The sequence below is a fragment of the Somniosus microcephalus genome, chromosome 8 (assembly GCF_052327205.1).
Source record: "Somniosus microcephalus isolate GS21.2 chromosome 8, FLI_Smic_1.0, whole genome shotgun sequence".
NCBI lineage: Eukaryota > Metazoa > Chordata > Chondrichthyes > Squaliformes > Somniosidae > Somniosus > Somniosus microcephalus.
The window spans coordinates 13668123-13682920 of record NC_140994.1 but is presented as its reverse complement, the minus strand read 5'-3'; the positions used below and the strand labels follow the sequence as shown (position 1 = coordinate 13682920).

The 14798-nt window shown below is 49.7% G+C and overlaps 1 protein-coding gene across 1 annotated transcript in view; it reads left to right on the top strand.

The window, feature by feature from the left end:
* loxl4 (lysyl oxidase-like 4) overlaps positions 1-14798 on the top strand; it is a 168545-nt gene that overhangs the window by 138734 nt on the left and 15013 nt on the right. The window lies entirely within an intron of this gene.

The following is a 14798-nucleotide window of genomic DNA, read 5'->3' as shown; positions in this document are numbered from 1 at the left end:
TGCACTTCCCCTTCTCCCAATCTATTGCCATTCAGATAATAGTCTGTCTTCCTGTTTTTGACACCAAAGTGGATAACCTCGCATTTATCCACGTTATATTGCATCTGCCACGCTTCTGCCCAATCACCCAACCTGTCCAAATCATCCTGGAGTTTCTCGGTATCCTCCTCACAGCACACACGCCCACCCAGCTTTGTGTCGTCTGCAAACTTGGAGATATTACATCTAGTTCCCTTATCTAGATCGTTAATGTATATTGTGAATAGCTGGGGCCAAGGACCGATCCCTGCGGTACCCCACTAGTCACTGCCTGCCACTCGGAAAAAGAGCCATTTATTCCTACTCTCTGCTTTCTGTCCGCCAACCAGTTCTCTATCCAAGTCAATACCTTGCCCCCAATCCCATGTGCCTTAACTTTACACGTTAATCTCTTATGCGGGACCTTATTGAAAGCCTTTTGAAAGTCCAAATACACCACATCCACTGGTTCTCCCTTATCTATTTTCCCAGTTACATCCTCAAAAAATTCCAGTAGATTGGTCAAGCACGATTTACCTTTTGTAAATCCATGTTGACTTTGTCCGATCCTGTCACTGTTTTCCAAGTGCTCAGCTATTACATCCTTTATAATGGACTCTAGCATTTTCCCCACTACCGATGTCAGGCTTACTGGTCTGTAATTCCCCGCTTTCTCTCTACCACCCTTTTTGAATAGTGGGGTAACATTAGCTACCCTCCAATCCATGGGTACAGTTCCAGATTCCAGCGAATTTTGGAAGATGATCAGCAATGCATCTATTATTTCTAGGGCCACCTCCTTAAGTACCCTAGGATGTAGATTATCAGGCCCTGGGGATTTATCGGCCTTCAATCCCGTCAATTTCCCTAACACCATTTCCCTACAAATACTGATTTATTTCAGTTCCTCCCTCTCATCAGACCCTATGTTCTCCAACATCTCTGGGAGGTTATTTGTGTCCTCCTTTGTGAAGACAGAACCAAAATATGCATTTAATTGGTCTGCCATTTCTTTGTTCCCCATTGTAACTTCCCCTGCTTCTGACTGCAAGGGACCTACACTTGATTTCACTAATCTTTTTCTCTTCACATATCTATAAAAGCTCTTACAGTCAGTTTTTATGTTCCCTGCAAGCTTACTTTCATATTCTAATTTCCCCTTCTTAATTAATCCCTTTGTCCTCCTTTGTTGAATCCTAAACTGCTCCCAATCCTCAGGGTTACCGCTTTTTCTGGCCAATTTATATGCCCTCTCCTTGGACCTTATGCTATCCCTAATTTCCCTTGTTAGCCACGGTTGAGTCACCCATTTTGTTTTATTCTTATCCCAAACTGGGATGAACAACTTCTGTAGTTCATCCATGCGGTCTTTGAATGTTTGCCATTGCCTATCCACCGTCAACCCTTTGAGTGACATTCCCCAATCAATCCTACCTAATTCTCGCCTCATACCATCGTAGTTTCCTTTATTTAAATTCAGGACCCTAGTCTCCGAGTCAACTACTTCACTCTCCATCCTAATGAAGAATTCTATCATATTATGATCGCTCTGACCCAAGGGGCCTCATACAACAAGATTGCTAATTAATCCTCTCTCATTACATAATACCCAGTCTAAGATGGCCTGATCTCTGGTTGGTTCCTCGACATATTGTTCCAGAAAACCATCCCGTAAACATTCTAGGAATTCCTCCTCCACAGTATTTTTACTAATTTGGTTAGCCCAATCTATATGTAAATTAAAGTCACCCATGATGACTGCTGTGCCCTTACTGCATGCTTCTCTAATTTCCCTTTTAATGCCATCCCCAACCTCCACCTTACTGTTTGGAGGTCTATATACCACTCCCACTAACGTTTTCTGCCCCATGATATTTCTCCGTTCCACCCATACAGATTCTGCATCATCAGAATTAATATCCTTCCTTTCAATTGTGTTAATCCCCTCTTTAACCAGCAATGCTACCCCACCTCCCTTTCTTTTTTGCCTATCCTTCCTAAATATTGAATACCCCTGGATGTTGAGTTCCCAGCCTTGGCCACCCTGGAGCCATGTTTCTGTAATCCCAATCAAATCATATTCGTTTACCTCTATTTGCGCAGCTAATTCATCCACCTTGTTCCGAATGCTCCTTGCATTAAGACACAAAGCCTTCAGGCTTGTTTTTTTAACGCTCTCAGACCTATATGAATTATTATTTACTGTGACCATGTTTGATTTAAACCGTTGAGTTCTTTGCCTTCTAATTTTGTTTTTCTCCTTCCTGTCTTTTGCTTTTTTCCTTGTTTCCCTTTCCTCTGTCTCCCTGCTCAGGTTCCCAACCCCCTGCCACTTTAGTTTAAACCCTCCCCCACAGCACTAGCAAACACTCCTCCTAGGACATCGGTCCCGGCCCTGCCCAGGTGCAAACCGTCCCGTTTGTACTGGTCCCACCTCTCCCAGAACCGGTTCCAATGTCCAAGGAATTTGAAACCCTCCCCCTTGCACCATTCCTCTAGCCACGTATTCATTTGAAATATCCTTCTATTTCTACTCTGACTAGCACGTGGCACTGGTAGCAATCCTGAGATTACTACCTTTGAGGTCCTATTTTTAATTTACCTCCTAACTCCCTATATTCTGCTTTTAGGACCTCATCCCGTTTTTTACCTATGTTGTTGGTGCCTATGTGCACCACGACAACTGGCTGTTCGCCCTCCCCCTCCAAAATGTTCTGCAGCCGCTCCAAGACGTCCTTGACCCTTGCACCAGGGAGGCAACACACCATCTTGGAGTCTCGATTGCGGCCGCAAAAACGCCTATCTATTCCCCTTACAATTGAGTCCCCTATCACTATAGCTCTTCCACTCTTTTTCCTCCCAGCCTGTGCAGCAGAGCCACCCATGGTGCCAGGAAGTTGGCTGCTGCTGCCTTCCCCTGATGAGTCATCCCCCCCAACAGTATTCAAAGTGGTATATCTGTTTGAGAGGGGGATGGCCACAGGGGATTCCTGCACTACCTGCCTGCACCTCTTACTCTGCCTGCTGGTCACCCATTCCCTTCCTGCCTGTACACCCTTTACCTGCGGTGTGACCAACTCGCTAAATGTGATATTCACGACGTCCTCAGCATCGCGAATGCTCCAAAATGAATCCATCCGCAGCTCCAGTGCCGCAATGCGGTCTGTCAGTAGCTGCAGCTGGACACACTTCCCGCACACATGGTCGTCAGGGACGCAGGAAGCGTCCCTGATTTCCCACATAGAGCAGGAGGAGCATACTACGGGGCTGGGCTGTCCTGCCATGACTTACCCTTTAATTAATTAATTAAAATTAAATGAATCCCACCAATTTCACTTCAATTAAATGATATACTCAAAGGCCCTTGCTTAATAGTAGTCCCCGCTACACAACAGAGACCTTAGAAACCACAAAATTTAAGTTTAGAAAAATTTAGAAAGAAAATACTCACCAACCAATCACTTACCTGCTTCTTGGTGACGTCACACTCCGATTACTTTTTGCTTCCCTCTCCCGGAACCTGGATTGGTAAGCCGCCTCTGGTGCTCCCTCGCAGGTCCGCCGCCTCTCCGCTCTCGGGGCCTCAGGGCTGCTCCTTATGTACCGCCGCCTCTGGTGCTCCCTCGCAGGTCCGCCGCCTCTCCGCTCTCGGGGCTCTGGGCCTCGCTGCCTCGGGGCTGCTCCTTATGTACCGCCGCCTCTGGTGCTCCCTCGCAGGTCCGCCGCCCTCTGGGTGAAAAAGTTTTTCCTCAAACCCCCTCTAAACCTCCTGCCCCTTACCTTGAAATTATGCCCCCTGGTTACTGACCCCTTTACTAAGGGGAAAAGTTCCTTTCTATCTACCCTATCTATGCCCCTCATAATTTTGTACACCTCAATCAGGTCCCCCCTCAGCCTCGAAGTGTGGTCATTGTTGCTATGCAGACAAACGTGGTGGCCAATTTGTGCACAGCCAGATCCAACAAACCCCAATGAGACTATTAACTCGTTAATTTGTTTTTGTGACGTGTGTTGAGAGATAAATATCCTTCAAGTAGTGCCATGCGATCTTTTATATCCACCTGAACAGGCAGGCAGGCGGGGCCTCGGTTTAACTTCTCATCTGAAAGACGGCATCTCCGACAGTGCGGCACTCCGGTGCTGCGCTGGGAGTGTCAGCCTTAGATTTTTGTGCTCAAGTCTCTGGAGTGGGACTTGAACTCACGACCTTCTGAGGAGTAACAGGAGTGTAATCAGCAAAAGGACACCCTGGCTGAATTTGCTCAGGAGATACTCAGGCCAATAGCAGCCCCCCCTACCCCATCACACATAGTGGGCCCCAATTTCCTCGGGGCCTGGGCGCAATTATGGTGTAAAGGGGGCGACAGTGGGAAAGCGCGCAAAAATATTGGGTCGCTGCCCCCTGAAGGGCGATGAAAGTTGGGGGCTGGTGCAGGCGGAGGTTCAGTGCACCCCGTAGATGGCCTGACATGTCAGAGGAGATGCGGCCAGCGGGATGGCACCACCCGCCAGATTTCCCAGAGCTTCCACCTCCTTTGAGCTTATCCATCTTCATCCAAATTACATCTCATCCAAAACTCCTGCTGCCCCGTGTCCTCACTCACACCAAGTCCCGTTCGCCCATCGCCCCCTGTGCTCGCTGACCTACATTGGCTCCCGGCCCAGCAACTCAATTTTAAAATTCTCATCCTTGTTTTCAAATCCCTCCACGGCTTCACCCCCCTCTCCCCATCTCTGTAACCTCCTCCAGCCCTACAACCCTTCCCCACCAACCCCCCACCATCCCGAGATCTCCGTGCTCCTCCAATTCTGGCCTCTTGCACATCCCCCCGATTATAATCGCTCCACCATTGGCGGCCGTGCCTTCAGCTGCCTGGGCCCCGAGCTCTGGAATTCCCTCCCTAAACCTCTCCGCCTCTCTCTCCTCCTTGAAGACATTGCGTAAAACCTGCCTCTTTTAGGTCGGCTGTCCTAATATCTCTTTATGTGGCTCGGTGTCAGTTACTGTCTGTTGGCACTCCTGTGAAGTGCTTTGGGTCAATTTACTATCTTCAAGGCGCTATAATAAATACAAGTTGTTGTTTTTGTTGTTGAGCGGAGCAACCCAGGTGCTGGCAAGTGTCCAGGGACGTGGGTCGGCAGACCTGGGACCCACAGGGTTCTCTGGGCTGGGGTCAGGTAGTCATCTGAAGAAAGCCAAATACTACTTTAATTTGGTCCTCTTAGAAAGGGGGGTGGGCGAATAGCAGGGGTCAGTGGCCATTGAAGTCAAGCCCTCTGGCATCCATCCACTGCATCCATCCACGCCACATCTTCCTGCCCCCGCCCATCCCGCCCTCTCAAGCGGGTTCTTGAGATGGGCCGAATGGCCTTCCTTGACCGTCAGCATCTTGGAACACTGGCGGGGGAAACTTAGAATAAAATGAGCCACGGCTACCAACGTTCCCTCTAAGCTGCGCGGTCGGGTGTCCTTATGTTAAATTGCACACGGTCCCATAGAGAGGCCACGCACCCCAAAAAAAGAAAATGAGGGGGAACATTGATGGCTGCACCAGTGGGGTCAGGAGCACGGGGGTCACTGACCGAGGCCTGAGTCCCTCCCGCTCCACCGCAGTTACAAGGGGCGCTGTGGGATCGAGGAATTCTCGTCCCCCCAGTAATGGCGGCTAAGGTCAACACAGGCCAGGACTCGAAGCGGGGATCTTCTCTGCTCGGTATTGCTCAGTGTCACGGCAGCCCATCCCAAATGTTGACCGCTCTCTGCTTGGAGAAGAACATCCTAAAGGTGCCGTTGACCAGTTTGAACCTGTGCCCCCTTGGCCCTACTCCCATAGTTTAATCTAAAGTAGTATTCCTTTCGCATACCATTTAAAAAAAATAATTCTCGGGATGTGTGCGTCGCTGGCAAGGCCAGCATTTATTGCCCATCCCTAATTGCCCTCGAGAAGATGGTGGTGAGCTGCCATTTCAGAGGGCAGCTAGGAGTCACATATAGGCCAGACCGGGTAAGGACGGTAGATTTCCTTTTCTAAAGGACATTAGTGAACCAGATGGGTTTTTACTACAATTCAGTAGTTTCCTGGTCACCATTACTGATACTAGCTTTTTTCCCCCAGATTCATTTAATTAACTGAACTTAAATTCCCCAGTTGCACATGGTGGGATTATGAACTCATGTCTCTGGATTACTAGTCCAGTAACATAACCACGAATACAAACTATGATAGGGGCCGAGGTTATGATCTGAAGTTGTTGAACTCTATGTTGAGCCCGGAAGGCTGCAAAGTGCCTAATCGGAAGATGAGGTGCTGTTCCTCGAGCTTACGCTGAGCTTCCGTGGAACAATGCAAGAGGCCGAGGACGGTGAGGTCTGAGTGGGAATGGGGCGGTGAATTGAAGTGACAGGCCACCGGGAGCTCAGGGTCCCCCTTACGGACTGAACGGAGGTGTTCCGCAAAGCCACCATGCTCAGGTTAGAAGTAAGACTGTCAGTGTTTCACAGCTTCAAGCAGCTGTGAAACGCTGATATTTCATCTGTCAACACGTCTTAACAGATGAAATTTCAGTCTGTGACGTCACCTGTTGCCGGGTGGCCCTTAATTGGCCTGCTGAGCCCGCTGGGCAGGCTCAACAAGGTCAATCAAGTGAAAATCGCGTGGATTAGCCACATCTCAATGGAGGCGGGACTACAACCCGAAAGTTGTAGTCCCGCCTCCTTCCCAACTTCTGAATGAAAATCCAGCCCAACGTTTCAGGTCAAAGACCACCATGCTACCGTACCCCATTTACTTTTTCATACACCTCTACAAGGTCAGCCCTCCGATGCCTCTTTTTCAGGCCGCAGAGCCCAAGTGCAGTTACCCCAGTGCGCTTGGTCCAGTGTCACTGACCAATCTCCAAATAGGCTAAGATCAACACACAGGTGAAGCATTAAAAGAATTAACAACTGTCACCGGCCTCAGCAGAACCAGCAATAAAACCCACCGCCACTGGCCTCAGTCCTCTTGGATTCGCGAAGGGGAAAAATCAGCCAGGGCTTCCGTTTCCACTTGCTAGCCCTATTACCATCTTGCCTCGCCTTGAATATCTCTTAATGTCTCTTCACCCCCCACAGACCTTCCCCTTTTGTTCTTTCATCCCCTCCCCCATTTCCCAGCCCCCAAACTTGCTTTTTCATCCGTTTCATTTCCTGCTTTTTTCTCAGTTCTGACGAAGGGTCCCAGACCTGAAACGTTGGGCTGGATTTTCATTTAGAAGTCGGGAAGGAGGCGGGACTACAACTTTCGGGTTGTAGTCCCGCCTCCATCGAGATGTGGCCAATCCACGCGATTTTCACTTGATTGACCTTGTTGCGCCCGCCCAGCGGGCTCAGCAGGCCAATTAAGGGCCACCTGACAACAGGTGACGTCACAGACTGAAATTTCATCTGTTAAGACGTGTTGACAGATGAAATATCAGCGTTTCACAGCTGCTTGAAGCTGTCAAACACTGACAGTCTTACTTCTAACCTGAGTCCTTCTCCACAGACTCAGTTAGAAATCTCGCCGGCACTGAAAGCTGCAGGCTGTCACTTTTGACAAATCGCAGCCATTCTGCTTTCTGTGCCGGCTGAATGATGGACTCCCGAAACCTAGAGGAAGGAAGGCTGTAAAGGTAAGTACAGGTAATTTAAACTTCTTTACACTTTAGACACACCAAACACACTTACCTTTGCACTCATGCGCACATCACTCACCTGAACACCGACATCTCGACCCCTCCAAGTCCTTCAACCTGACGGCCCGACTCCTCCAACTTGGCGTGGTTTGGAGCTGTCGGGAATCCCACACGACAACCTTCAAAATAGGGATTAGGCTAAAAACTGCCTGTTAACTACCTGTTAACAGGCAGTTAATTGGCACTAATCCCTTCCCACCTCGGGGAGGTGGGTCCCAGTGCGGGGCGGGTACCCGCCTCCTTTGAAACTTACATGGAGGCGGGTTTTGGGCGGGATGGTGTCGGGACCCCCGAATTCGGGATTTTAGCCCCCCCGCACGCCTAAAAGCCCGCCTCACGGCACACTGAAAATCAACCCCCTTAACTCTGTTTCTCTCTCCACGGATGTTGCCTGGCCTGCTGAGTTTTTCCAGCGTTTTCTGTTGTTATTTCGGAGGCTGTTGTTCAGTTACCTCAACACTCAACCCCCATCACTAAAACAGATGATTTGGTCATCTGCGCTGTCGGAGGTGCCGTCTTTCAGATGAGACATTCAAACCGAGGCCCATGTCTGCCCTCTCGGGTGGACGTAAACGATCCCCTGGCACTCATTTTTGAAGAAGAGCAGGGGAGTTCTCCTGGCTGACATTAATCCCTCAATCAACATTGTTAAAACAGATGATCCGGTCATTTATCTCACCGCTGTTCATGAGACCCTGTTGGGTGGAAATTGGCTGCCGTGTTTTCCTACATTACAACACTTCAAAAATACTCCATTGTCTGTAAAGTGCTTTTGGGGCGTCCTGAGGTTGTGAAAGACGCCGTAGATACACAAGTCCTTTCTTTCTTTGTTAACTTTTGTTCTTCCCCATGTTGCCTCACTGTTCTGTTCTTGGGTGAGGAATGACCGGGGTAGTATCGGCCTTTGCGGTTAGGTTTAACTTGAGGCCGACTACTGATGCTGAGGATATCAACACCCGCCTCACAAGAAGACATTAAACATAGAAACATAGAAGATAGGAGCAGGAGTAGGCCATTCGGCCCCTCGAGCCTGCTCCGCCATTCAATGAGATCATGGTTGATCATCCAAATTCAGTACCCTGTCCCTGCCTTCTCCCCATATCCCTTGATCCCTTTAGCCTTAAGAAATATATCCAACTCCTTCTTGAATATATTTAATGAATTGGCCTCAACTGCCTTCTGTGGTAGAGAATTCCACAGGTTCACCACTCTGGGTGAAGAAATTCCTCCTCATCTCAGTCCTAAATGGCTTACCCCTTATCCTTAGACTGTGACACCTGGTTCTGGACTCCCTGGTCATCGGGAACATCCTTCCTGCATCTAGCCTGTCTAGTCCTGTTAGAATTTTATAAGTTTCAATGAGATCCCCTCTCATTCTTCTAAACTCCAGCGAGTATAAGCCCAATCGACCCAATCTCTCCTCATACGTCATTCCTGCCATCCCAGGTATCAGTCTGGTGAATCTTCGCTGCACTCCCTCCATGGCAAGAACATCCTTCCTCAGATAAGGCGACCAAAACTGCACACAATACTCAAGGTGTGGTCTCACCAAGGCCCTGTACAACTGCAGCAAGACATCCTTGTTCCTGTACTCGAATCCTCTCGCTACGAAGGCCAACATACCATTTGCCTTCTTAACCGCCTGCTGCACCTGCATGCTTACCTTCAGCGACTGGTGCACAAGGACACCCAGGTCTCGTTGCACTTCCCCTTCTCCCAATCTATTGCCATTCAGATAATAATCTGCCTTCCTGTTTTTGCCACCAAAGTGGATAACCTCGCATTTATCCACATTATACTGCATCTGCCATGCATCTGCCCAATCACCCAACCTGTCCAAATCATACTGGAGTTTCTCGGCATCCTCCTCACAGCACACACGCCCACCCAGCTTTGTGTCATCTGCAAACATTGCAATTAAATTTAATTAACGATTTCCCTAACTTGGCCATTGCCCTGTGCATTGAACACTCTTGTGTGTATAAATAGTTGCAAAGGTCAGTTTAGAATGTAAGGCCGCAGTTTCTTATATTAATTGGCCGGGCGCACAGAGAGAGGTTTTATTTTATTGCTCTGCGGCAACGCTGAGCCTGGCAGACAGTCGAGCTGACTTTGAGCGATGAGCACAAGGATGCCACATTGTGAGAACAAGCAGCGACCTCTTCGTACCATCAGGGCAGCAGGCACTTAACTGGTTGCGGCTGTAAACCACTTTTGTGGGCGGGGCCCAGAATCTGGGATGCGTCCTCTGCGGGTTTTTGTAGCAGCCCCCCCCCCCCCGGCATCGGCGTAAACATCTGCCAGCAAATTAGAGACCGTCATGTCGGGATTCAGCTCCGTCCAGCAGCGGGGAATCTCTGGGAAGCAGCAGCTCGTGGGAGAGCATGGTTTGATGACTTGGAGTGCTGCAGCCAGCTGGAGACTCTACAAAGTTCTGGGAACATAGGGAACTTTTAACCTCGTGCCCTTTGGAATTCCCAACTGATCCCACTTCCGGTTCCTAATATTTTTATTCCTTCACCTAGATAAACAAGGAACATACACCTTCTCCCGCCGCCCCCCCCCACCACGTTTACCCCTCGCAATCTTCTTTTTGAAAATTATTTAAAAAAAAATAAATCTTCGATCATCTCTCACATCGACGATGCAAATGACTTTGTAAAAGTGATTCCTGGTTTATGGTTCGTTAACTGGTCTCACTCAGGGCACCAATTGGGGTTAAATGCCCCAGGGATAGAGAGGGCAAAGACCAGCCGAGGCAGCGGTTTCTGTTTGCTCGCCGGAGTGGGAGTTATTCACATAGTAAATACCTAGAAGTTACTCACGGTTAAACAGGCCATTCGGCCCAACCAGTCCACCTCGGTGTTTACCCTCACTCGAGCAAATAGTTCCAATCATATTTACCCGCCTCGTTTCCATATCACTTCAATCCTTTTACTTTACCCCCCTCTCCAATCTGATCTTAAATGTTGACAGTTTCTGCCTCGACCAGTAACCCTGGGAGTGAATTCCACAGTCTCACGCTCTCTGTGTGAAGAAGTTTCTCCTGCTCTCTGTTCTAAACCTCTTACATTTCATCTTGTATCTGTGTGCCCTTGCTCTAGACTCCTCAACTACTGGAAGCAGTCCGCTTCTAGCTGCCCTGTCCTACCCGTTCATAATTTGAATCATTTTTATTATATCGTCCCGCGTAATGTGGGTTGTTCGAATGAAGAAAGACTTTTCAAGTCTTCCTTTGTATTTTTACAGGAACAGGAGGAGGCCATTCAGCCCCTCGAGCCTGTTCCGCCATTCGATGAGATCATGGTTGATCTGTGACCTAACTCCATATTTCCTTATACCAGGCATCCCTCTGTGGCCCTTTGGAGGGTTTGGGTGGGACAGGACACGAGTAGTGTTGAGCATTGCTCCTTTCTACACTGGCCCACTCGTTCCTTCTCGGAGGGTTCTCTGGGAGGAAACCTGGACAGTTGTAGGTTATCAGGAAGAGGCTGCTGCCTACCTGGTGCTTTCTGGGCTCCGGGACCATGGGGGTGAAGGGAGAGAGAGGCCATGGGGGGGTGGAGGGAGAGAGAGGTCAAGGGGGGTGGAGGGAGAGAGAGAGGCCATGGCGGGGTGGAGGGAGAGAGAGAAGCCATGAGGGGTGGAGGGAGAGAGGCCATGGCGGGGTGGAGAGAGAGAGAGAGAGAGAGGTCATGGGGGGGGTGGAGAGAGAGAGGTCATGGGGGGTGGAGGGAGAGAGGCCATGGGGGTGGAGGGAGAGAGAGAGGCCATGGGGGGGGTGGAGGGAGAGAGGTCATGGGGGTGGAGGGAGAGAGAGAGGCCATGGGGGGTGGAGAGAGAGAGTGGCCATGGGGGGTGGAGGGAGAGAGAGAGGCCATGGGGGAGTGGAGGGAGAGAGAGGCCATGGGGGGGTGGAGAGAGAGAGAGGCCATGGGGGGTGGAGAGAGAGAGAGATCATGGGGGGGTGGAGGGAGAGAGAGGTCATGGGAGGTGGAGGGAGAGAGTGGCCATGGAGGGTGGAGGGAGAGAGAGGCCATGGGGGGTAGAGGGAGAGAGAGGCCATGGGGGGTGGAGGGAGAGAGTGGCCATGGGGGCTGGAGAGAGAGACAGAGGCCATGGGGGTGGAGGGAGGGAGAGGCCATGGGGGGGTGGAGGGAGAGAGTGGCCATGGGGGCTGGAGAGACAGAGGCCATGGGGGCTGGAGAGAGAGAGAGGTCATGGGGGGTGGAGGGAGAGAGTGGCCATGGCGAGGTGGAGAGAGGCCGCGATCGGTAGAGGGGAGGCCGAAGGCTTCCTTGAGGGACTGGGGGAACGCTCCTGCACCTCCTGGCCCACAAGGAGTGCTGTAAAAGGCACTTAGCTTGTGGTGTTGGCAGCTCCCGTCTTCCTTGCTCTGCTGGGTTTCCCGACCCCTAGAAAACCCGTGCAGTAACTGTAAAATTTAAACTTGGATCCCAATTGCATTGTGGAAGCCAGATTTAAATATGTTAATGAGGTGACCCGCCTCCCCAGGGTGGGGACACTCAGATGCTTCGAAATGTAAAAATGGCAGCAGGCGCGGAGGCGGTGGGTTGAGGAAGCGTTGCCCGTTTTTTCATTTTCAATGTCCCCAAACTGCCCCCCCCTCCCCCTCTCGCCCGTCGTGGGGGAGGTTTAATATCGAGGCCAATATTTTCCCTAAATGTCAGACCAGCTAGTTCCGTTCTGGCCAATAAATAAACTTAACCACCATAAATGGACCTTTGCTACCAAACATCACGAGGGAAGAAATTAGAAAAATGTCCTAAGCAAACAAGCTTTCGCGTCTCTCGATGAACTGAGCCTCGTTGTTTTTGTCTTCTGATAAACAAGGGATGGTTTTGGGTGGTCAGATTGGAACTTGACGCAAATTGTATTATTTGGGAACATCGCCTCCTGTTTATCAATCTGTCTCCCAACTGGTTTCCTTTTCTGTGGTCCCGCTGATCTCTTGCTTCCATGTTTCCTCCTTCAGACTGGATTGGAGTCAAGACTCGTCACAATGTCTCCTACTCTAAACTCTTCCTTTACCAGGACCTCACGACTGTAGAACTCTTCCCTTGCCCCCAGTCTTTCCTTCCTTCCTCCTCCAACCGGCTAAACCCGAGCTTGGCTTCACCTAGCCGCTGCTTGTTGATTGACCTCACCTTTACAGTCCAGAAACCACTGGGCATGAGCCATTGTTACCTGATCACAGAATCATACAGCACAGGAAGAGGTCATTCGGCCCATCGTGCCTCTGCCGGCTCTTTGAAAGAGCTCTCCAATTTAGTCCCACATCCCCAGCTTTTCCCCCAGAACCCTGCAAATTAGTCCTCTTCAAGTCCATGTCCAATTGCCTTTTAGAAGTCCCTGTGGAATCTGATTCCACCACCCTTGTAGATAGTGCGTTCCAGACCTTAACAACTCTCTCTGTGTGAAGAAATTTCTCCTCTCTAGTTCTTTTGCCAATTATTTTAAATCTACGACCTCTGGTTACCGACTCACTTGCCAGAGGAAACAGTTTCTCCCAGCTCGCTCTATCAAAAACCATTCATGATTTTGAACACCTCGATCAAATCTCCCCTTAACCTTCTCTGCTCGAAGGAGAACAATCCCAGCTTCTCCAGATAACTGGTACGGCACGTGCTACAGAAACATCACCTTCCCCAGTTGGATGCTTCTTTCTAAGGGTGACACCAAGACCACGGATTGCTGGCTGTTTTAAGTCCAGCGATATATATAATCTGTTGACGCGTCATGCTTTAAAATTATTTTTGACCAACTAATTTTAGACAGTTCATGCCCCCAGTAATTTACTGGGCAAATTATCCACCATATGGGAGAGTCTGGCACCAGTCCAGTCCTTTACACGCCCAACATCTAGGCACCATTGACAAAATAACCACTTGTTTGTGCTTGAAGGGGAAGTTGAGGGGAAGTTGATTTCTCTGAATTACAACGTATCTTTAAATGTTATATATAAAGGCAGCTAACTACCTCTACACTAACCGCAGCCTTTCATTCCTCCCTCTTGTTACTGTATTTTTATGCTGTAAACGTGCTCGGACTGATGTGCTGAAAGTCTCCACTGTCTGTTGGTTGTAAAGGTCCTCTGTGAAATAAGCTAAGGCCGTCTTCGCCTGAATTTCCAGTGGGCTGACCGCACCAAACTGCCCCCTCAATTCAGCACCAAATTGCCCATATCTCTCAGAAGAGGAGTCATTTACAGGGAATGAAAGCTGGGGAGCGGGACTAATTGGAGAGCTTTTTCCAAAGAGCCAGCACAGGCACGGCGGGCCGAATGGCCTCCTTCTGTGCTGTATGATTCTGTGCATGGCCGGGGAAATGGTAAAATGTCACACTTGTGCAATAGGAGGTGCTCTCCTGAGGTTGGGGCGAAGGGCTATTATTGAGGCAGGACAGAGGGACTTTACACTGCGTCTGGTGGGATACGCGGTAACTTGCTGGAAGCGTGAAGCCTTTAGGGTCGATAATATGATGCTTGGTGCCCATAGCACTGATGGGCATCATTTGGCGTTGAGGCCTGTACAATGCTCCATTTGCCCAGCCCCAAAGTGCCTGCTCACCCGCCAAGCACTGGTCTCTCTGTGGCCCTGGCTTTTATATGGCTGAGCGACACTCCAGAACCTTAGCTCTTCATTGGAATGGTACCTGAAGGATGAAGATATTGGCCCAGAAATTCGGGTCGGGGGCTTCCCGCGGGTGCAAGCCCCCGACCTGCACTTACCTAGCGCGCCGGCCGTTGTGCTGTGGGCCCCCGTGGGATTCCGATCCTGGGCCTCCTCCAACTGCCGGCGCGCAGTGCTTGCGTATCCCAGGGGCGCAGTTAGTTCGAAGCGTCCCCTGGGATCACATGGGCCATGGAGAGCCAATGGTAGCAGGGAATGCTTCATTCATAAAATTGACAGGAAGAGCTGTCAAACCTATAAATACTATAAGCCCCAAAACATCACTAAATCTTCAAATAAATTTTTTTTTTGAATCACATTTTTAAAATAAACTATAAATTACATGAAATAACTATTTTAAATAATAATTTA